General features: G+C 51.0%; 1 protein-coding gene across 5 annotated transcripts in view; it reads right to left on the bottom strand.

The window, feature by feature from the left end:
• The window catches only part of FOXP1 (forkhead box P1), a 364978-nt gene extending 343433 nt beyond the window's left edge, over positions 1–21545 (bottom strand). Inside the window, exons 1-2 of one of the 5 annotated variants that reach the window (XM_082768404.1) lie at positions 21091–21543; positions 18369–18460 (exon numbers count right to left, since the gene is read on the bottom strand). The gene's annotated coding sequence lies outside the window, so the exon portion shown is untranslated. Of the gene's footprint in view, positions 1–18368; positions 18461–21090 lie in introns of all 5 variants that reach the window. The other 4 variants (XM_082768411.1, XM_082768410.1, XM_082768400.1 and 1 more) reach the window with 4 other exon arrangements.
• Positions 21546–21966: the final 421 nt, after the last annotated feature.

Below are 21966 nucleotides of genomic sequence, written 5' to 3'. Positions count from 1 at the left end.
ACAATATCTTCAGTCTTCCGAGTGCCAGGGCTTTGAGATAGCTCCACTGCCTCACGGAGGCTGACGAAATGAAGCTGTAGGTTTTAGGCACTAGAAAGAGGACAGCAGGCACCAAAGGGGGGTTGGGGACGCAGGGCAAGCACACCAGCTGGAGACTAGTGCTTTTCTGACAAACCACTCTATTCCTAACCTGGGCACAAAGCACAGCCCAAACTTTCCTCTGCTGATTTCTCCTGTGGAAGCAGAGCAGCCGAGGTGCGAGGGCGCAGAGGGGCAGACGGGCCCCAGCCAGGAGACAAGCTGAAGATAACATGACAGAGCGAGCATTAAGAGGGTGCTTTCTCCAGTTCCAAACTCAGACACTTGCTCTGCTCAGCAATCCCAGCCAGTGTTCCCCATGTCCTGAGCCCCAACAACCTCCTCCTGCTGCCAGGGTGGCACGGACACGTCCCCTGGGACGCCCAGCCACCCCGAGCGGCCTTCTTCTAAGCCACCTCAGCAAAAACTCCCCCAAACCCACTTACCTCTCTTTATGGCCAGGTACTGGTGGATTTGTTAAATTGCAGACCATTACTAATTTTTTCTCAGGCCAAGGCTTTACATTTCACATTGGAGAAGAACTTCGTGAGGTCTGGAGGGCTCGATCCAAGCGAGGCATTAAAAGCCGCTCTCCTCCAGCGATGACACGATGTCCAACTCCCCAAATATTTTAATATACATTTCCCAATACAAGTATCTCGTGTGGGAAGAGACAGAACAGTCAGCACATCACAGTTTGCTTGCCTGGATCCTGCCCAGCTGTGGGATCACCAGCGAGCAGCAGATAAATTCAAGTCCCGTTCTGACACCGGTTCCTGTTGCTTTTGGCGAGCTGCTCAGCACCCAGCACGGCCAAGTTTCATCGCTTTCTATGTGCATATATATAGACACGTGTGTACATACATACTGTAGGAATCGTATTTATTCAACCTCCTACAACGTTCAGGAAAGCAACAAATCATGCTAAAGCGTTTGAAAGCAAGGAGCTCTATCGGAGACAGAGATCAGGATCCTTGGGAGGGCGAGCGGTGATTTCACAGCCGCCTGTGAAGCTCCCGGAGCTCTGGAGCAAACAGCCACCCTCAGCCTTGGAAAATCACAAACCGTTCGAGCGAGCTTGAAGACAGGGGTGAAAAATTACTAGACGTCTTCGGAAAAAAAAAAATAATAATAATGATCAGAAAACACCACAGCCAACCCAAACCACTTATGGGCAAACCACTGATTTGCAATTCCAAACCACTTTTCCGCCTGAATCCTCCACTTACTATCTTATCTGATCTTCTCGCAGGGAATCCCCCGACCGTCTCTGCTACCAAAGGACCTTTCAAGCTCTGCTCTGCGCACTTCTCAGCGCCGAGGGTTTCCACTGCTCAGGGATGGGCGTCGAATGATGAAAGCCTCCCAGTGTTTTCATGCTCTCCTCTCTCTCTGGGTCCTGCAGTACCACTTATCTGCTGGCACAGCTATCCCCGCCGGGTAAGCGGGCGCTGCTCTCCTTGCCAAAAAAAGGTTGCCACATCCAGCACGCACACACACACTTTTTCTGGCCTGCCACACGCAGGCAGCAGCCTAAAAGGATTCTTTTACAGGTTGCACGTGCTGTGATCTGTATCGCCACCCTAACAAGCAAACGCTGCTTCTCCCATGTTTTAAAGTCTGTCACCGCCGACAGTCCTGCTCGGTGGCACAAAACCAGGGGTACTCAGCTGGACGGCACAAACCTGGTGTTGAGGAACACCACAGACCCCCTGCACTGCACCAGCAGAGCCCTCACTTCGAGGCCGATGCTGGTTTAAGAAACTGGCTCTTTTTATTATCAAAACAGTCCACAAAAGATAACCTCAGCACTTCACAAGCATTACTTCAATATCCAGCAGCCTCTCAGCACTGCAACTTATTCCTGTTCCCACTTCATAGACGGGAGCACAGAGACATGAAAGAAAAGGTGTAACACTGGTTATGGAACAAGTCCCAAACTTCTCACTTCCAGCCATTTCCAGGCTTTACGGTGCTGTCCTTTGTCCAAAAATCTATTTGCTAAAATGAATAAAAAAGAAGACGAGGCGATTCCTCCCTTGTCATTCTTCTAAAATAATGCAAGAAACCAACTTCAGTTTGGAACCAAACCCTCACAGCAAACAGGTTTTGAGGAATGCTGCATGGAAACACCTTTGTCAAGTGGGGATGTTAGAAGCCTGAAAAAGTATCAGGGAATAATGATGCCTTTTTGAACAATCACTATCAGTCTGTTCGTCACGTTATTTTTGGAAATGGTATAGCTAATCTGACAGCTCCAATGCGGAGCCTTCAAAAGGCAGAAGCTATTGGCATTTTCAATACACTGCACACAAACATGCACGCACCCCTACACCCACTCCAACTCTGCAGATTTGTTCTGCTCCTGTCTGCGGGCTCTCCCGAGTGCACGCCACAACAGATTGTTTCCTTCTCTCACTCTGCTCTTCTCCTGTGAGGGGCATCGAGCACCAAACAAAGGATTGGAAGAGACTTGCACTAACGCCCTGCACGGCAGAAGGGATCCTCTGTGACTAAACGGACACAGTCAAGCCTTTCAATTAAACTATTAACCCCAAAAGCAGGGGAAAGTTATTGCCAAAGACAGCATTTATTTTTTAAAAAATGGCAAGTCCCATTAGAAACACCTAATATAACCCTTATTAACTTATTAACTTGGTCCTGAGCACATCGGGTCCGTAAGTGTCTGCTAACATAGCATTCTGTTTGCCTAATTAAGTTTTCAGTAGGGTAAGCTGCAGCTCCCGCACCAATACAAGGAACTGGAAAATCACAGATAAACCAACGCCTGGCTTGATTTACCTTGATTGTACCAGAATTTGCTACAGGCTCTGCCACAACTGCTAAGTCACCTTCCATCGAAAAGGACAACTGCTGGACAAATCACCATCGCTGTTCTGAGCCTGTTCTCGTTTCCACGCCACAATTTGGGCAAGGTGGCTGCAGGTGGCACTGAAGGTCTGGTTTGGGCACAGCGTGGAGAGGATGAGGAGCAACCTGCAGGGCTCCTCCTGGAGCCAGGGGAGGCGAGGAGCCGGTGCCTGGGCTCTGTGGGCTCCGCAGCTCCAGCCGGGGAGTGCAGGAAAATCACTGCCAGCCAAAAAAAATTCCTCCTAAGAGGCTTAGGAGAAATCTCAGGGAATCAACGCAGATCTCCATGACAAATAATTAGCAAAATAAAGATAAAATACTCAAACATCTCAGCTTTCCGCTACATTCCAGAGCGGCTTATTTCCTCCTCTAATTTTATTCTGACTGCATTCGAAACTCACTTGCAACTTCCAAAAAAAGACGATGGGGGGGGGGAGGTGGAAAGCAGCTCCAGAGCACATTGCCCCAAAAGGCAGAGTTTTGCTGCAGTGCTGGGATCCTGCGCCCCCAGCCCCCCGAGCTGTCCCGGTGGGATGGGGGGAGTGCTCACGGAGCTGCCCCCGAGCTTTTTAAGCAGCATTACGGCATTAATATAATTTACAAAATGGTTCAAATCTGAATGTTTTCCCTTCGTGAAAAATAACACACTTAATGCTTTTCATCTGGCACATAAAATTTACAATACCTCCAGGAACATTTTCTTTGGTTAAATCAACACGATTGGTCCTTTTTTAGCCTCTCAGCGTATTACAGTCCCGGCTTTTTATGGTTGGGTTTTGTTTTTTTTTTTGGTTGTTGTTTTCACCCATCGTCGTAAACTTTTCAGAACCAGAAACGATCATCAATAAAAAGCATTCCCATGTCAAAACAATTTTAACTACTACTTTTAAAAGTAAAGAAAGAAGAAGGGGGGGGGGGGTCAGACCCAGCTTTTACAGTGACCGTCTCCGTGCAGTTGGAGGTCCCTGTGTGCAGGGCCCAAGGAGAGGCAGGGCTGGAGCATGGAGGTGCTTTCCCCAAAATTGTTTCCCTGCTGCAGATGCTGGTGCTGGGCGCTGAGGATGAGGCAGGTCAGGACTCCTCGGAGGCAGCCGCGTGCCGCATCTGCGCTCGGTGAAGGCGAGAGGGGAGTGTGGCAAAGCAGCGAGGCCACGGGAGAGGCAGCCGGGGCCCAAAGCTCGGCAGCTTCCCCGGCGGGGATAAAAATAGCGGATGGAGAGGCGCTGAGTGCCGGGGCACGGGCGAGTTCACGGCGAGGAAGCGAGCGGCGGCGGCAGCCCGCGCCTGACGCTGCGCTCGCAGCTCCTCATTAGCCGGGCGGCGATCCAAGTTCATCTGGGCCCCAGAGAAAGGCAGTGCTTGTGTTTAGACCGCACAATACTGACATAACATTAACAGATTTACATATGCAAAACTGTGAAGCAACAGGCATTCCCCCTCAATTGACCCACAGCTTGTAGTGGCTGCCGAGTTATTCCCTGCTTAGGCTCTGTAACCAAGTGGGCGTCATGCGACTACCATCTGGGTACCACTTATTTAAAGCTGGCAGTCTCTCTGTAATAGGCAAGCTGGCAATAAGCAGGAAGGGAATAAATTGCATCATTTAGTTAACATCCACTTGCTTTGCGGCTGTTAAAAACCCATGACTGAATAATAATTTGGTTATTTCTTTTGCCAGACAATGCTGTCAGCCAAATCGCGCGACGCACGCTGCAAAACGTCAGCTTGCAAAATTTCCACTTTAAAAATAAATTAAAGAAATTCGGAGGATAACGCGAGCTAAGAAGTTCTCCTAATGCTACCGATTCTAATGCCATCGGGCTCTAAAAATAAACTTGCGCTGCTGTAGTCACCAGATTCTGCTTTTCCCCAAAATCTCACTCTTTGTTTTCGTCACTACACTTGCCAAACATCACCGGCCTGGCCACGGTGAGCAGAGGAGCTGGGCTGTGCCTGCAGCAACGCTCCTTAGGGCCAATGGGTTTGGATGTCTTGCTACCCGCTGCCCTTCTCCTCCTTTGCCTTAATTTGTAGATTTTTATCATTTCCTTCTGCCCAACACAAGTGCTTTCACACAAATCAGTATCAAAGCAAGTGGCTCAAATCCTAAACTGAGCAAAAATACACCTAGAACATACCCTGTGTTTAAAGAAAGTTGTTTTTGCAGAAAATTGTTACTAATAGTAATCAATTTTTTTTTTTGCCCCAATTTGCTAGGATCACAGACAGCCTGGCACATGCCTATCTCCACGTTTCTCTCTCTTCAGGACCTAAAGGCAAAGCAAAGCCCACGCCAAGCACACTCTCGCATCCTGGAGATAACCAGGGGTGCCCTACACAGCGGGACAAGGCAGCAGCAGCCCCTCCAGCCCGACTGATGGGGAGGGAAGCCAAGAGCCAGCTGCGGGTGAGAGGCTTTCACCAAACCAGCCTCATTCCCCCTTACCACGATTTGGGGCAGGACTCTGAAGTGCAGAAATAACAGAAGGCAAGGAGCGGTGAGTGGAAAGCTGCGTTCATTATTAAGGTGCACCCAGCAGCACCAGGACTGCACGGCTCAGCATCCACACCATGCGTGGCACCTGGAGACCACAAAAGCCCAAAAAAAAGGGGAAATCACTATTTTCCCGGCCCTGCACAGCTCTGGCCGCTGCAGGCGTGATGCTTGGGCAGGGAAATAGGGGACACGTGGCCACCCACGGCTGCTGCAACGCAGGGCTGCCACCCCAAAACCCAGCAGGGTGCTGGGCAATGGCAGCAGCTGGCGGGCTGGTTACAAAACAGTAATGAAAGTACGATGGAGGAAGAAAAAGGTTTTAGATGGCAGGATCACACAGCCAGCCGACAGGGCAGCGGGTAGCTGAAGAAGGGAGGAAAACAAAAAAAAGGAACAGAAACAGAGGGCAGACAGGAAAATCTGTCACAGGAAATGCAATGCCCGAGGCTGCTTTAAGATGCCAAAGCAAGAGCCTCCAAGAAAGTAAAGCTACAGAGCCCCCAAACCGTCCTGGGCGGGCTGAGGTTTGCCCAGCTGCACTCGTGCTCGCAGTGCCCAGCCACAAACACCTCTGGAGGGGAGACCGAAGGCACCCAGCAGCTTTGGCAAGTTGTCCCGTGGGAAATGTGCATCCCCCAAAGCGCTTGTGCATGTGGGAGAGTGTCTGAGGAGCTCCCCAGCACTGAGCCTTGGCGCTTTTAATTGCAGCTGCCCTACCCGAGATGATCAGCCCGGTCACGCTGTCACCCGCGCGGCACGTTGCTGCACGGCCCATCTCCCTAATTAGTCCTGAGCTGTTTTTTTTCCAGGAGATCTACAAAATATCAGCACAAATCTCCAAACACTTAGCAGTCAACAAACTCAGCACAACAGACGTACGCTTGGCCCCGACAAATAAAAAGACTACGGGAAATGTATTTATTTGTTGCAAACGTCCTCTCCTATAACCATCAAACAGATTACAGCCGCAGCTCTCCTCGCGCTGCACCCTGGGATCCAGAGGTTTAACTAGCACACACCGCAGCCCTGGATTAATCAGAAATGGAGTATATTTTTAAGAGCATTAATTATGTATCAGATGCTTCCAGGATTCCAATGGAGGTAATTTAAAAAAAAAAAATCCCAGTGCACGGTTTTAGGGATCTGCGGGGTTTCGAGGTTGCTTCTCACTTCAGCTCGCTACCACGCTGCCCTGGCACCACAAGGCCATCACCCACTGCCTGGATTTGGTTTTCATCTCCTTGCAGACCAGCAGGTGCTCCCTGTGCAGTTAGTGTGGGACGTCCTGGCTTCTGCTGTAAGTGTACCCCATTCCCACCCAGATTTGGCAGGTTCAGACAACACGCGCACGCAAGATTTCTGCTTTTGCCTTCTACCAAGGCACATTTTTGCCACTCCGAAGCTCCTGGCTCTCCCTGCCCACGCTCACTCACGTTGCACTGAGCACCCACGAGGACAGCCAGGATGCTCGGGGTCTCCAGACCCCGCTGAGCACACCACGAAGCATCCCCAACACGATGCCTGCACGCAGCAGCGTGCACGGGGCCAGCACTGCTCAGCACAACCCCAAACCACCCAGCAGAAAGCCTCGGGGCCAGCAGCTCCGCAGCGCTTTGCAGCAGGAGCTGCCATCCCAGCCACGCGGTCGGAGCTCCTGCTGCTGGCTTGCTCTGAGAACAGAGCGAAGCCGAGCTCACCCCTGTGCTGCCACACTCGAGGAAAAAGGCTTTTTATTGCACCTACCTTAACGGGAACATGGCGTATCCAGATGTGGGGAATAAAGGCACATCTACAATATTTTCCTGCTAGTTACTGGGAAATTTACAGCTTTTACAGCCCGACGCAGCTGCTAACAACCAGGGGCCACCTCACCAACTAAAAGCAGAGCTCTCCTGGCTCTGGCACCGGAGCAGCAGGTGCTGGCTGGGGCATGAGCAGAGCACCACAGGCTCCAGGTCTTGGATGAGAAGTTTGATTTTCTCTCCATCTTTGCACATCGCATCATTCTTGGATCAAGCCAGAGGTCTTCTCGCAGAGCTTCAGCTCTGCTTCTGTCTGCGACACTTAATTCGCAGTGACACGGAGGGGCACGTTTCCAGACGCTCACTGTGCTTGCCGGCCTGGGCTCTCCCTCCACCAACCCCTCCTAAAAGGGAGCAGGAAAAAGACAGGGGCACTGCGAGCACCTAAGGTGCCAATCAGGTATGGATTTGACACCTAAGAACGAAAAGAAATGACCCTAAAGCACGACGAGCACTACTGAGGGGTGCGTGTGGCTGTGTGAGATCCTGGGCTGAGCAGCGCCACGAGGAGACGGTGCTGGGGACCCGAGTCAGGCACAAACCAAGGAGGACAAAAAGCTGGGTAAGAAGGTTTATTTGCCCAGCCAGGCCATGCCCCCTGTCCGCACAGCCCCCAAAGCCACTGAGGCGCGGAAGGAACGTGCCCACAGCGCCTGGCAGGGATGGGGTCAATGCCAGCCCGTGGCACGACTTCACCCTTGAGCTCGCCGCGACGCGTGCAGGCAGCAGCCCCACGCCAGGTTATCACCAGGTGATAACACCCGCACACGGTACCTGCTTGGCACGGCTCGAGCACAGCTCCCCCAGGGCTCCTCCGGTTTCTCTTCCTGCTAACGTGCACCTGCGCCAAGCCAGGGAGCTCTGAAAGCACGAAGCGTGTTGGAAGCCTTGCTCGGCCCCCCCAGCACACCCCCATGGTTAACGACCAGCCACACCAGGCACCAAACACCTGCTGCTTTCAGCCAGGGCTGTGGCACAATGCTGGAGCCGTGCTCGTGATCTGCCTTCCAAGCACGGAGGAGCAAACGTTGCATTGCTGTGCCCTGGCAGCACGGGCTGCGTGACCACAGGCTGCAGGTCGGACCCTCCCTCGGAGTAAACCCGTGATATCGTCGAGCTCCGGCCACGTATTCCCTTATCAGCTCCCGGTCTTTAACTCACAAGTTAGCTAACAGGCTGGAGACGCTTTTAGTTCAGTTTTACGTGCAGCTGTATTTGCTTATCGCACAGATAAGTTACTAAAAAAGAGCAGAGAGCAGCAGCTAACAACCTGGCTACCTGTCGGTGCCCCTACCCAAATTTCCAGCCTCACTGCCTGCTGCCAGGGGCAGAGGGACGCGTGGTGCTGCTTTGTGCAGTCCATGGGCACCACCGACCTCCAGAGCACAACGAGGATGCTCAAGCAGCAGAACACACTTTGCCCAGCTTGTTTTCTGCTGGTCGAGCTGAGCTGCCTGCGTGGTCTCACCCCCTGCAGCCAGCCACGGCACAAGGGACCAGCAGACGGGTCTGCTCCTAACTCCACCAGGCTGCAAGGTGAGCCGAGCCCTCCTTCCACACAGCCCCACGCACGCTGCCAAATAACCTGAGAAAGCAGCAGCATCCTCCCTCCAAGAACAAACAAAGACAGAGGCTTCCCAAGGAAACAACGCTTGTTTAATACAAGCCATGAAGGTGTGAGCACGCCTGAGTCACGGCACACGTGTGGACCTCTGCAACGCACTCACAGAGCAATGTGTCCTCCTCCTCCTCCTCAACCTGCTGAGAGCATCCAGCAGGCAGAGGCTGACACGCAGAGGTGATTCAACACCGATGAACAGAAACGTGAAGACGTGCTGCTCTTAAAACGGGGGCTGCATCTGACGTGGGATTTATTTACCCAGGAAACTTTTCTGCTCTGCATGCCCTTCTCCTCCTACAGTGTTAAGCAGAATCCCCATCCTACCTGGACTCACACAAGTAGTCAGTGCTTCCAGCATAAGCAAATGTATTCATTTTTTGCTTGGACCTACAAAAAGTACTAGTTGAAAACCTGCAAATTATTATTTTTTTAACTGACAGGGCATTAAGAGTAGTATCTGCCACCCCCTCCTTATGCTTATAGAATAAAGTTGGAAAAAAAAATAGATGTAAGAAAAAAAAGAGTATTTCTTCCCACCAGAAAGTAAATATTTGTGCATAGCGAGAAGAAAGTATTTCCATAAAGCTTTCAACAAAGGATGACTGCAGGCCAAATTTTACCCTCAGACACAGGCACATAACTCTAGCTGAAGTTACTCAGAGCTGCCCACGTTTACGCGGAGGCCAAACCAAGCACCGCGCGTTCACGCACAGGAGGCTGCACACTCCGGAGCCGCGGCCAGGCTTCCAGCTCTTTCTCAAAACTCGGGCGAGATTCGCTTCAAATCAGTGCAGAACTTCTGAAATGAGTCAAACCTGCAGGATTTTCTGCAATACCCGCTGCAAAAGAGGATGTGAGAGCTGGCAAGTCAGCTGTGTTTACTCACTGTGCCATCTAATTCGGGAAGCCGGAGCTGAGCCCCTGCGCTGAGCACGATGCCCGAGGGCGGTGGGAAGATTGTGGCCGGCTGGGCAAAACCAGCAGCTCCTGAGCTCCTGCCCGAGGTCCTGCAGCTCCTGAGCACCTCGGGTGATGCTCCACCAGCCCGGCCTCTGGCCAAGGCAGGAGCCTTCGCAGGCTGAGACTCCCAGGAGGAGAAGCGATGCTCTACGTACCACGCGCTGCTTCAGCTAATGACACAGATTTACACTGGGTGTTAGCCTGCTTCGCTAAAAAAAGCCAACCAGACTTTTTTTTTTTTTTTCCTGGTGCAAACTGTCCTTTATAGAGACTATTAATATCCTCCTTACTTCAGCTTAAGCTACACTTCTCTTCCTTGTTCGCCACTAACTTAACAGATAACTTGCAAGACGAGATCTAATTTATCCCCTTCTTTTGTCCTCGTTCCTCTCCTCCTGCCACTGTCTTGACAGGCACCTCGCTTTCTATTGGGAACCACTGCATAGAGCTTAGATTTGCTAAAATATTAACATTTTTCAGCAGAAAATTTAAGGCGATGCCTAGTTTATACCGAACAGATCCCCTGTGATTCTGGCCCCAAGTAATTAGCTGTGTATCGCCCGAGCTAATAACTTAAATAAAGCACCCTGCCAAAAACAGCCCTCTCCAAAAGCCGCAAGGACAGCCCTCACTACCAAAGCCTGGTCAAGACAGACAGCACTGGAGGGCCGCCACCAGGACATTATGCTGAAACAAATGCATTTTTATTTTTCTCTTTAAATTACAAAAGATTATCATTTCACTCAGCAATGCCCCTTATTAAATTGGAACTCTCCACATCAGAATTAAATATGTCCCATCTACTCAAAATGAAGTGTATTATTTATCACTAATATTTAATGACAAAAACCTGATAACTTTCTCCGATTATCCCACTGATTTCCTCCAGTCATGCATCATTGGCTCTGCTGGTCATTAGCATTATCACAGTGCATAAACTCTGGCTTATGCAGCAAGTTTGATAACAGAGCCAGAAGCCTATAGCTACTATTTTCCAGTTTGTTCAGATTTACTGGTTTACCTCTCTACGAGCGTGTCTCTACCTAATGGCATTTATTACAATCCCTAAAAATCCTAGTTAATAAATGTCCATTTCCATACGACGTGGCTCTGCATGATAACAACTCCTAAGCAAATACAAAGCCCTCGCTGGGAAGTCAGTCCTCTGCTTCACCCAGCCAAGGACCCTTTTCTGGAAAGAGCACATCCCAGCCAATCTGAAAAATAAATAGGAAATATCCAGCCTTCTCCGCTTGCTTATCACCCAGAATATGCTGCATAGGCTTAAAATAATTTAGCTTAATTCACAGGTAATGTTGCATTTCAGCTCCTGTGAAACACTGCTTTCGAGGGCTGTACACATTGTTTTTATAGCAGCGAAGAAAAAAACAGCACAGCAGAAGAGAACACCGCACACCGCCAGCTGAAATACACCAGGATGAGTTTCTCTCTCCCCTTCTCAGTTAAATCCTGCAAGTGCAAAGATGGATTAGAGAGGTTTCTGAATAGGTTTCATTCTTTACGCTGCTGGCCTTCAGAAAACTGGAATGGGTTAGCCAGGGAGGAACTTTAAAATACTTGGACAAACTGTAATTATATCGCATAGTTTTGACATTCCGCCTTCAAAGCCTTTGAAGTATCAAGTAATTTATCACTGAGAAATACATTTTCACTTTTCTAAACATACAATTCGGGAGCTTTGAAAACCAAGTAAGACATTATCTGAACAAAGATGCATGGCATAGCATTTAAAACTAACAAAACCATTTTACTGTGAGCTATTTCAGAGACTCCCTCTCATTTTAATTCAACCAGAGCAGGATCAGGCCCCTGCCATAACTCTCTGATCAGAAAAAAATCACCAAAGTTGTTAACGTGTTATTACTATTGCGAAACTTAATGAGAATAAAATCTCTCCTCTGAATCTGCTAAATTGGATACAGCCTGTGATGTGCTGTACAAACATCCAGATTATTGTATGTGCATCCTTATTATACGGTACGTGCGTGAATATTCATAGATTTTATTCTCTGAGCCAAATCGATATATATATATACACACGTATTTTAAACTCGGTCCACCCAAGGAAGCTCCTGAGATTTCAACAGATACATTTGTGGTTAGGCCGCATAACTGAAGCGAAATCTGGCTGGCTTATGAGAGACGCATGGAAATACACCTATTTAAGAAATTCACCCGAGGGGGAGGAATAATTTACAGTACACTGATCAACAGGGTTTGCAAGGTATTGTCTGAAGGGGCCCTATTTGAGAAGTAGAGCAGTTATGAAAGCAGAAGGTATCAATACTAATGCAATTGTTGCCCCTGTGTTATGCTATTTGCCAGGCAGAATTCCTATCGCTCACAGAAATATCAGTTTGGGTTAAGTTTCAGTATCGCTAACTGCAGTATTAGAAAGAGGGGCCATTAGACGAGAAAGGGCAGCAATCTGACAAGGTTAATGCCAAATTCTGCATTCTCCGTCAAGGCAAAAAAAATAAATAAAAAAAAATGGATCGAGTCCTAGAAGAAAGGCAGCAAGCCCAGGAGCACAGGATGCAGGCACGCTAACACAGATGCTTCCCCGACTCCCGCACCTCTCACGGTCAGAGGGCTGGAATTGGAGCCTTCACAAACCAAATTGTGAAAAATATTGTCATTGTTCTCCCGCGCCCCGCCGCTCCTCCCTCTGCACGTGCACCCTCTCCAAAACGCACTTTTGACCTTACTGAGCAACACCCAACATCAAGAGCCTTGGGGGCCGCATCCTGCCCCATGCCTGGCCGCTCCCAGCCAAATCCGGCTTCGATGTCCTCAAAACCTGCCCCAGACCAGGAGTGGCTCTGGGATGTCCCTGCGCTGCTGTCTGGAGGCAGATTTCGGCAGGCGGAGGGAGGCAGGAGTCGCACCACCCGGCTCAATGGGTTTTTTCTTCCTGGTGCGAGGACAGAACGTGGGAACGGGCTGGATGAGCTAAGCAAGCTGCCTGACCAGCTAACGAAAATTTGTCATGAGGTTCATGGGAGATAGAGTTCGTGACTCACTGTCAGCAAGCTTGCCATTACAACATAAAAGCTATCATTAAAAGAAAAAAAAAAAAAAAAAAAAAAAAAGCAGCAAGCGCCCAGATGAACACTTCAAGAAGGTTTTAACTTCTTAATCCCAAATAGACCACTCATGAAATGAGGTTTGCAACGGACCCAGCTGACAAAAGTCGTACCAGACAACCTTGTAATTGAAAGGCCATTAGAACAGCACATTTTACTTGCAAGGAAACCAATCTCTGCTGCCCCGGCGTTCCCAGAACTTCCCTGGGAAGACCTCTCCTGCCTGTGCTCAGCCCCGAGCTCTCTGCTGGCAGCGAGAGAAACGCAAACCTCGCGTTCGCTGTGTGGCGCTGGGAAGATGCTTCTTAAAACTGACACTGGTTCCTACAGAAATATCAGTTAATTACTTAATCCTTCTTAATGGAATGATTAACATCCTTTCAGCAAACAAGGCGGCGATGATTTAACGTTATACTGCATGTTTCATTACAGAACCGGTAAAATTAATACTGCTCCCCTCTCCTCTGCTGCAACCACTCATTTCTTTATAATCAGTTACATTTTTCACTTCTGCAGAGCAGCCTCTGCACCCGGCAGCCGGGCCAAGAAAAAGACTCCAACATACAAAAATCTGCATCGTTGTTATTCTGTTGTGAAGCCAAGGACCGACTTCCAGACGGGAACCAACTTTCCGTCAGCAGCAAAGGTGGCCGTGCAGCCCGGCTCAGCGCCGCCGAAATGGGGGCGAGCGGCAGCATGGAGCACCCAGCACCCATCCCATGGGCACCTCTGCCGGGCAGGGAAAGACACCTCGAAGGGCACAGGGAGCGATGCTCCAAGGCAGGCAGCTCCTGAGACCCCGAGAAGCCTCTGGAGGCTTTGTGGAAGGAACACAAGTACGTGCAGGGCGCCAGCGTTCACTGCCATCAAACGCACGCTTCCCTCTTAATTCTGCAGGCAAGGGCTTTGCAGGAAGGGGGATTCTGAATCGATTTTTGTGATCAGATGCTGAGCCGCTGCTCTGAACACGCATCCAATCCCCCTCACCGTTTTATCTTCCTTTATCACCATCTTTTTAATAGAGACATGACATTCTGCTCACTGCTGGGCTCTCTCTATTTATCTCTCTCTTAACAACACTTTGGCATCGCCGGCTCCGCTATCTAAATCAGCAATAGTGCATGTCCGGTCACAGAAAACTGGAGAGGGTTTCCCGAGATGCCTTGGGAAGTCTGACTACTCCAGTTTACTGATGTGTTAATGCGCCTCATCTACTAATTAACGAACAACCAGATCAGGCTAGGAGCTGGGGGAGGGACACCAAGACGAATGCTGCGCAGAGCCCAAGGAAAGACACTTGACCCTAATTGTTAGCAACAACGTGACAGGACCGATCGGGAAGTGTGGCTACAGCTCAGATCCAACCTGAAAGGAAATGTCTGGCGAAGAGGGGAAAACTAACGATGCTGTTACAGGCGCCACAGGCCCACCTCCCGTCAGGCTCTGCGCTCCCAGTGCCCAGCCCAGACACCGCATTCCCATCACGGCCTTCTCTCCAGACCTTGGTCCTCCTCCCAAACCCCTGTAGCTCTAGGGACCCCCAGCCGAGTGTGGCCAAGGGCTCAGCACACCCACTTGTGTGTGCCCAGAGCAAAAGGTCGGAAATCCAAAGTGCCCCAGAGCACAGACAGCAAGGGCACCAGCAGGAATGGGGCCTGCGTGGCGGGTGCGCGTACCGATATCCTGGGAAATGCTTCCCTGTGCATCTCATGAAATCAGGGAAAAGAAGCCATAAGCACTTTCCACCTGAAAAAATCAAATGAATCAGGACTTACAATGGCACAACAGAGCTGGCAGCACCGCACTCTGGGCTGTTTCATTTGTTACCCAACACACGGGAGAGGGCCGAGGTACAGCGCGCCCAGCGCTGCCCCACCGTGAAGGCCATGAGGCGCTCCGTGAGGGCCTGTGCCTTCAGGAGCACCACGTCTGAATTAGCAGCAGCTCCGAACTAACTTATTGAGGAAGCAGGCACTTCTAATAAAAACACAGCAGTGACAAGTACCACACACAGAGACCGCTTAGCAGTAAACAACACAGCGCAGGATCATCCCAGTAACACGGCCCAGTACTCGCGTCGCTTGCCGAGACCACTGCAACCAAGAGGCAAACTGGGAGGGAAAAGGCCCCCAGTCAGTTTCCAAACGGCACTCCCAGAAACACCAGAACGTATCAGATGTACGTATTTTATGGTATGGGCTCCATCTCGGTAGATCTGTCAAGATATTTACAGGGCTTGACAGTATTCCTGTCTTTAATTAAATTTTCACACACATACTTTAATGTAATTTAAATAGATTATTAGTTGTCAGAATATAGTATAAATTTTGTTTACGATTTAGTTACTTTAAGTACTTACATTGAGGAAACTCATTTAACCCCCTGACTGAGTAGCATTAAGTGTTGAGATGAGACTTCTAAAGAGCTTCCACTGCCCTTTGCACTCTCGCAATAATCTTAAATTACTACAACTTAATTGCAATTTCAAGGCACTAAAATGGGGATGTCTTAAAAACAGCAAAGGGAGGGTCACTGAGAGGAGAAAAATTATTTAGTCCTCCTCAGGTACCAGATGCTTCTCAGAGAGAAGAGTTGATTGTGCCTCCTCTTCTCTCATTTTCCACGGAGCCCTATCCTCATTTCCAGAACGGCACCGAACAAAAAGTTATCAAGATTATTCTGGATACTTGCCACATACAAACAGCCATTACACATAAGCCTGTTCGCTTGCATGCATGGAAGAGATCAGTGCCAGGAGAATAGAAAGACAAAACCCTAGAGCATATTTGCAAAGAAGGCTGCACGCGAACGGAGCCAGCGGTTTCTCTGACTTGGTAGGTCCAACGCTGGAGCAAGAAAAAAGAGCACACGTTAAATAAAACACTGCAGACACCCCAATCAACAAATATCCAAGCTCCTAAAAATAGACCAGCTTGCATTCCCTCTTCAGCCCCAAACAGATATTTTTTTTTAATTAAAAGGCTACAGAGCTCCCACAATTAAGTTTTCCCTCTAACAACTGCAGGATTTATTCCAGCCTACTTTTTTCCCTGTGCATACCCTGGCATCACCTCGCTGCGGTTCCCAGTGCAGCGATAGCTGCGGGAATCCGGCGGCACGGTACTGTGAGAGCAGCCGGCTGCGAGCAGCGTTTTTGTCAGCGAGCACTCCCAGCACACACACGAGATCTTGGTCGGCTCTGACTGCAAGAAGGCATTTCGTAAGGCTTTGGCCAACAGAGAAGCAATCCGAATCGCGACTTAAAGCGCAGCCAAGCACTTTAGGCGTGCCTTCGGTGGCAAGAAGTCAGGGCCCCGAGCCCCTCCGTACCTCGCTAAGCATGTGAGCAAAGTTTTGTTGCCAGGACCTCTCGGAGCAGCCGCAGACAGGCTGCTGATCTCTAGCGCACCACAGTTATCAGCTCCCCTCGGCAAGCGCCGCCGGGCTCCGACTGCCACCGTGAAAACACGAGGGGGGCCGGGACGGGAGCGAAGTCGCAGTTGTGTGAGTCAGGGACACAGACCCGAAGGCAGCAGCGACAGCAGCGCCGTTTGATGTCAGCCTGCTCCGGATCAGGCCCCACGCAGCCGAGCTGCCTACCCTGACCTCGCCCTCGGGGCCACGGGGCCCGTGCCATGCCTGGCAGCCAGCACAGCGCCCAGGCAGGACTCCAACGTCCCCTAAAACACCGTGAGCCAACAGCGAGCCCGAGCTGCGTGGCTCCTGAGGGCCTGATCCCGATCCCACCCCCGGGGAGCTGAGGCTCCCTCTCCCCTGGCTCCCCTCGGGCACACGTTGTGGCCACAGAAGGCCCGATGGAGCACGGCCTGCCTGCCCGCAGCCACCCCGCTACCTGCCTCCACTGCGGGAAGAGGTTTCAGCTCGGTGCCTCGAAGTTGCAATTAAATTGCAGTAATTTAAGATTATCACGAGAGCAAAGGGCAGCAGCAGCTCTTCGGCAGACTCCTCTCGCCACTTAATGCTGCTCAGTCTTGGGGGTTAAATGAGCTTCTTTAGTGTAAGTACCTTAAAGCAAGCGAATCGTAAACAAAATTTATACTATTTTCTGACAGCATATAATCTATTTAAATTTATTAAAGCTTCTCTGAGAAAATTTAAGATGACAGAAGTATCATTATGTCCTATAAATAACTGGACAGCCTTGCAGAAATAACTGTATTTTACATACAAATCCTACATATGTGTGTGCATGTGGTATTTCATTTGATACACAGATACATGCTCAAAAGACACTTCACAAAATGAATTACATTATCGGCTTCGATCTCTCTCTATAAATGACCACGAGCAGTAAGCATACGACATGCTAAGCTGCGCTCCATAAATCCACATTTTTACTACCCCCCTTTTTCCTAATTTTTACAATACCACGAAACAAGGATAATTCCAGAGCTAAACTGTTTAGGCTGCATCATACCACGGATGATAATGCAAATTGAAGCTCTTAAAAAAAAAGGTGATCCCCTCCAGCAGGAAAGCATATTGCAGCGTATGCTGTGCAGTAACGCCCGGTGCACAATTCTCTGCTCAACTTTCCTGCTCCTTCCCTCACCAGCACAGAAACCGGCTGCCTTGCTATCACCGGTGGAACCGATTTAAGCAGAAAATGTTTATAGTTGTTAAAAAACATTACACATTACCCAAAACGGCTTAATAGCATACATGTGCATGTTTAACACACGTACTTTTTATTGTCTAATTAAAGTATGTGCCATAAAAAAACTACAGGCTTTATGCTAAGTTATGCAGGATGGTTATGAAACCTTACCTTATAAAAAGTATAAAGTACTTATTGTGTGATCTGCACTGTTAATTAAAGAAATACTTATGTGAAAACGTTTTGCATTTCTTAATTCTTCAGTAGATGTGCACTTGGTCTGCCTCCTGGTTAACACACATTCGGGTAACAGCCTTTTCCTCAGATTTTTTAATAGATGTTCCCATTGTTTTTGAATGCTTTAAAGAAATTAAATGGGTGGCTTATTTGTAGAGTTTACAGTGAGGTGTACAAACGCAAACATCAAAGTGTAAAGCAACAAAAATATCACTAACTCGCACTGGTTAAGGTTGGTTAAGACTTAAACCCAAAATATTTATTGAAGTAAAAATCAATTATCACTTAATACCCCTCGCTACAATTTTCTCTCAAAACTACACAGTAATTGAGTCTCTCCAACAGTCACGAAGCCAAGTTACACACAGTTTTGCAAAAACCTTGGCATATCAAGAATAAGGTGCCACCCGGGTAATAGGCTTTGAAAGAAAGACACCACAAGTTTTCTGAACTCTAGGAACGCAGACAGACAACGTACAATGCTTAATCACAGCCAAACTCCTCTATTATGCATCAGCACAGCACTTACACACACACAGAACAAAAAAAATAAAATAAATAATCCACGTTTCCTTACAATTCAGAGATCCAGAAATAAGAGCTGAATTCCACTGAACTTTTACGCTGCTTTCAACATTGCACTACTGAGACGCCACCTTCTCCGCAGCTCTAGACAGCGAAAATAAAAATCAAATCCTAAGTCACTCGGGAAGTATATACAATGCACTCCAGAGCACTATCACTCAAAAAAAAAAAAAAAAAAAAAAAAAGGAAAAAAAAGAAACACCAGCCCAGCCCATGCACAAAACCTAACTTTGCAAGCGAAATCACAAGCACCAGAAAGCCTTGTTTGAAATAGCAGTTATTTTTCTCAAAGTTATCCTTTGGTTTCACAACAAAGATCAGCATTTGTAATGGTCCATTTCTGCATAAGTGAACATATAGCCTTGCTGCCTGATCGAATAGTCCAGAGCTTTCAGTGAGGCAGCTCCTGACAACAGCCCAGCAGCAGCTTTGTTTGATCTCTCCTGCCTTCCTTAATCTGGGTTGTCAAGGTTCACTTGTTGGAGGCTGTTTACTTTACTTTTTCCAAAAAAAAAAAAAAAAAAAAAAAAAAGTGATTTTTTTTTTTTCTGTCTCTCATACAATGACTAATCCAAAGACTAAGGGGGAAGAATGCTGCCAATGCAAGATGTTAAAGCTACAATACCTTTTTGCAATGAGATTTTAGCCGACACCTTTTGAATGGTAACTAGTGAAGAGCTTCCTCCCCCAGTGCCCTGGTCCATTCAATCTGGTTGTGAGATAGTGCAAATCGAGCGTGCGGGGGGGAAAGATTCGGAGCAGAGAAATTGAAACCAGGAGCCCTGATTCCCCCCTTCTTCCCCCAAATTTACTCGCAAAGATGCAGCGTAGCTCCTTGCCTACGCTCGCTGCTCTGAGAACTCGAATTCCTTCAGGATCTCTCAAACTTAGAAAAAGTAAGAGCTTCTCAGCAGCGGCACAAGCTGCAAAAAATAACAACCCAGCGAGATGCCTGCTTTCCCTCCGCCTAAATTAAAGCAAACCGTGGACTACCAGCGCAAGCAGCAAGTTTCTTTGACGACACGCTTTAAAGTTTGCCTAATTAAGAGCCTGTCATTAGTGACAGCAACATTATGTTAAAGCAGGTAAAACGCAACGTTAGGAAAAACTGCATGGAAAAAGGAAACACGGCTTCGAGAATCGCTTTAATATTTATAACCGCTCAGCCCCCTAGAAATCAGCAGGCTACATTGTGTAGACGACACGCTACGAGCAGCATACAGACATTACTCACTCAAAGAGCAGTTACTAAAAATGAAACCTTAAACTTCGGAGCCCAGAAGTTGGGCTCCAGCTTCCCTAGAGGAGCGGCGGCCGGGCGCGGGCAGGCGGCGGGACCTCGGGCGGTGCGCTAGGGCTGCGCAGCCTGGGGAGGTGGGGGGGGGGGGGGGACAGAGGGAGATGGGGAGGAAAAAAAAAGGAAAAAAGAAAAAAAAAAAAAAAAAAAAAGAAGGAGGAATCTCGCTCGGTTGGGTTCACTCAAAGCAAAACCACGCAATTAAAATCATTACAGCGAAGCGGCAGGAGGAGGGCTCGCGAAAATCGATGCGCTCCGCAGCCAGCCCAGCGATGCTCTGCGCGCAGGGGCCGGGGAATTAAGGCACAGTTGCGCGGGGGGGGGGGACCCGCTGCGCCCTGCGCAGTCCAGCCCGCTGCCCGACAGCGCTTCGGGTTTGTTTTTTTTTATTTTTTTAATTTTTTTTCGGAGAAAAAGAAGCGAGAGGGGGGAGGAGGAGGAGGAGGAGGAGGAGGGAGGCGCGGACACGCCGCTCGGACGCCGCCTGCAGCGCGCACCCTCCCGGTGCCCGGCGGAGGCGGGCTGCAGGTGCGGGAGGCGCTGCGCGGGGCTCCGCGGATGTGCCCCCCCCCCCCCCATCCCTCCTCACCCCTTCCCCGGCACCCCCCCGGCTCCTCGGAGCCGTCCCTATGGGGCTCCGCACCGCGGGGCTTGCGCGGAGGGAAGGGGAAAGGGGGGGCAGAGGGATGCGCGGGTGCGCAGCGCCGGGTTGGGGAGGCGCGGGTGTTGGGTTAAACACTCCGGGGGGGGGGTGGAAAAATGAAGAAAAAAAGGGAAAAAAGGGGAAAAAATAAATGAGGAGGGGGATGGGCGCAGCGGGACGCGGAGGGGGGGGTGCGCAAAGATGCGCGGCCGCGCAAAGGGCAGCGCGGGGGGGGGCGCAACAGGTGCGCAGGGCAGGGGGCGGCCCCGCCGGCCGCTGGGGGGGGCACGGGGGGGTGCAGGGGGGGGGGCGCGGCCCCGCCGCAACTTCTTGCCCCGAGCGCTGAAGTTGGGGCTTGCGCGCCCCTTGCGCGGGGGGAGCCGGCGGAGAGCGCTGAAAATAGGGGGGTGGGGAGAGGGGTACAGGGGAAAGGGGGGGGTGGATGAAGGGATAAAGGGGTGAGAGGGGTAGAGGGGAGGGGGGGGGGACGCCGCATCCCTCCCCGCGGGGGGGGAAGTTTGCAAAGTGGGCAGGGGGGGGGGGCTGCGCAGCCGGGGTGGCGGTGGGGGGGGGGGGAGAGAAAAATAAAAGGGGGGTGGGGAAAAAGGGGAAAGGGGTCGCGGCGGGCACACGTGGGGGGAGAAGTGCGAGAGGGAAAGTGCCGGGGGATGGGATGGGATGGGATGGGATGGGATGGGATGGGATGGGATGGGATGGGATGGGATGGGGGGGGGGTGGCACGGGGAGAGGGGAGGGGGGGGGGGGCGGACTCACCCGCACGACTCGGCCCTGCCGCTGCCCGGCTCGGCTGGGCTGGGCTGGGCTGGGCTGGGCTGGGGGCCGCCTGGCTCCGTCCCGTCCCTGTCCCCTCTCCCGTCCCTCCTCTCTCTCTCTCTCTCTCTCCTCTCTCTCTCTCCTCTCTCTCTGTTTCTCCGGGCACGCCGAGCCCGGGCGGCGCGGCGGCGTGCTCCGCCGCTCGGTAAATAACAATAGAGCCGCCCCTCGGCTCCGCTCCCAGCTCCCAGCTCCCGGCTCCGCTCGGCGCCGGGCCCCGCACGCTGCCGCTGCCGCCGCCGCCCCCGCCCCGCGCCCGCCCCGCGCAGCCCCGCGCGGCGCAGCCCGGCCGCGGCCCTACAGGGGATGGGGGATGGAGAAAGGGGGGGGGGGGGGAGGGGAGGAGGGGGGAGGTGAGCGCGGAGGGGGCCGTTTTGGGGAGGGGGGGGGGTGGCCCGCCCCCGCGGAGGGAGATGTTGTTATTTTTTGCTGTTGTCAGTCCCTGACGTCACATCCACCTGCTGGGTAAACAAGGCTGGGTGCGAGGAGGAGGGGGGGGGGGGGGAAATCGGAATAATGGGGAAAAAAGAGGAAAAAAAAAAAAAAAAAGGGAGGGATTTAGGGGGGTGCGGGAGCAGAGCCGGGCTCGCTGCGCGCCCCTGCGCGGGTTCTGCGCGGGTTCTGCGCGGGGTTTGCGCCGGTTCTGCGCTGCGCCCCCCCCCCCCCGTCCCCAAGGCCCCTCCGCAACTTTTCTGCCCCCCCCCAACCGCATCCAGGCGGCCCCGCACCGCCCGCACCCCCCCGCCCCCCCTGCGCCGGGCGCGCAAGCACTGCGCGGGTGCGCAGCGGGGGCTGGGCGAGACGGGGGTCGTGGGG

Source organism: Aythya marila (genome assembly GCF_965140915.1).
Source record: "Aythya marila genome assembly, chromosome: 10".
NCBI classification, from domain to species: Eukaryota; Metazoa; Chordata; class Aves; order Anseriformes; family Anatidae; genus Aythya; species Aythya marila.
This window is presented reverse-complemented; position numbering and strand designations above follow the sequence as displayed.